Below are 2,479 nucleotides of genomic sequence, written 5' to 3' on the forward strand. Positions count from 1 at the left end.
TACAATCAATAAACATACCCTAGGGTGAGGCTTTAAAATAAATGAATAAGGGAAATCTAAGAAACTATCACACCCAAGAGACAGGGAAACCAACAGTGATGTGGTATCCTGGATACAATATTGAAACAGAAAAAGGACATTAAGTAAAAAAGAAAATTGAATGAAGTTTAAACTTTAATAAATAATAATAATGTATCAATATTGGTTTAGTAATTGTACTAAGTCTATCATGTTAATGTGAAATATTAATAGTAGGGGAAACAGGGTTTGAGGTTTATGGTAATTCTGTCTTCACAACTTTTTGTAAGTATAAAACTAATCTAAAATAAAAATGCTATTTAAAAGAAAAAATATTAGGAGAATTAATAGTAATGTAGGATATGACTACCTAAGTAGGTTCAAAGAAAATGAAATAGAAACTTAACATTCAAATTTAAAGTTTGCTTTGTTCTTAATATTTACTTTTAAACAAAAATTAAACTATTTCCATCCATAGGCAATATGACATCATAAAGATAGAATAGCTGGATGAATATAAATAATATATGAAAATATTACTTAAATTATAATAAATCCCATTTATCTAAAAATCTGTCATTGAAAACAAAATTCAGAAGAGGAAATATTCTGCATACATTTAAATGTTTTTAATGGATATCTCGTAAAAATGTACTACCTACTTCTGCATTTTCTACCTTCATTTTTTATAGCATGCTATGGATGTAGGTATTGAAACATATTCAAATCTATAGTGCATAGAAGGAGGAGGTTGTGCCCAATGGTTCTCACTCTAACTATATGTTAGAATCACTGGAGAATGACCACAATTCAATTAAATTAGAATTTCTGGAGGTGAGACACTTGTATTAGTATGTTCTTTTTTTTTTTTTTTTTTTTTTTTTGGTATGTGCCCCTAGTGGGAACTGAACCCGGGATTCCCTGGTCCGCAGGCCGACCTCCAACCACTGAGCCAAACTGGCCAAGGCTATTAGTATGTTCTTAAAGCTTTTCAGATGACTCCAAATTTTATTCAGTGTTGGGAGCCATTTTTTTGTTAAATGCAGAATATAGCTCTACATATGGTTGATGTGCAGGTATATTCTGTTGCCATGCATTCTGATTAAATCAAATTATGTATTGAGGAGCTCAAGTAAACTTTTGCTCCCATATTGAATATAAAATTTTTCTCTATTGTGTTTCTTCATTGCTGTAAGCTTCTTAATCTGACACAGCTCACAATGTTTGTATTATTTATAATCTCCATTTCTCACTAATATCAGTGCCTTTTCAAGAAACTACTCTAATTGGTTCTCACTGCTGCTTCTAACACTGCCATTTAGAAGAAAAGGCTTTTCTTCTTTCTTTTCTTTGTAAATTTTCAATGATCTCAACTTTTAATTGGCCTACTGCCCCCTTCTGTTGCTTTGATGCCTCAGAACTTTGATATTGTTGACCTCAGACCCCACTTTGCCATCCAAAATTCTACAGTTGATGGTCTTTTGGATGGATTTCATGGAGTTCCTATTGTCCAGGATGTCAACACGAATGAAGTTCTCCCCTTCTTCCAGCAGGCACATAGATGGTGATCTTAGCCTCCAGCTTGACCTTGATGTCCAGTAGGTTATTGTACTCCTAAGCCTGGTGCTGTCTTTTTGCCTCAGTCTGGGGCAGCTCTGACTCCAGGTACAGCAGGATCCCATTGAGCTATTCCATCTGCATGGCATAGCAAATCTTCACTCCTCTCAGGTTGTTCTCCAAACTGGCTTTCAGATTTCTCATCAAATCCAGAGACTAGACTGTATGTTTCAACTCTGTGAGTGTCATTTCATCACCTCCTACCTTAGTGGTCTGGGAGGTGACCACTGTGGTGCTCTCCTCCTTCTGCTGAGATCAATATTTGTTTAGCTCCTCTTGGTTCTTCCAAGCCAGCTCATTATATGGGCTTGGATGTTCACCATGATCTTGCTGAGGTCTTAAGATTTGGAGGCATCCAACTCCATGGTCAACCCAGAGTTGGCAATCTGGTTTTGTAGACCATTTACTTCCTCCTACTCATTCTTCTTCAAGAGCAGCTACTCCTTGAAAATTTCAGTCTCTGTCTCCAGCTGCAGCCAAGTAATATTTGTGTCATTAGTGACATCAAGGAGCTGAAGGCTCAGATCATTGCAAGTTCTGTGGACAATGCCCACATCATTCTGCAGATTGATAATGCCCATTTTTATGCTGATGACTTCAGAATCAAGTATGAGAGGAAGCTGACCATGTGCTAGTCTGTGGAGAGTGACATCAATAGACTTTGAAATTTCTTCTTTATTTTTTCTTGTGTCTCTGTCTCTTCACTTTACTCAAACAACTCAAAATAGGTTCAAAATGATAATCTTATAATGAGCATCATCAGCCAAATTGATAATCCATTTACTTGTAAGGAATTACCCAAACTCATCACAATATGTTGGATTGACTCTGTGGTCTTACAAAC

General features: G+C 35.8%; 1 pseudogene; it reads right to left on the reverse strand.

Annotated features, from left to right (window-relative positions):
- Window positions 1-1,403: 1,403 nt before the first annotated feature.
- Window positions 1,404-2,216, reverse strand: LOC118622420 (annotated as a pseudogene).
- Between the last annotated feature and the right edge of the window lie 263 nt (window positions 2,217-2,479).

Source organism: Molossus molossus, unplaced genomic scaffold (genome assembly GCF_014108415.1).
Source record: "Molossus molossus isolate mMolMol1 unplaced genomic scaffold, mMolMol1.p scaffold_m16_p_9, whole genome shotgun sequence".
Lineage (NCBI taxonomy): Eukaryota > Metazoa > Chordata > Mammalia > Chiroptera > Molossidae > Molossus > Molossus molossus.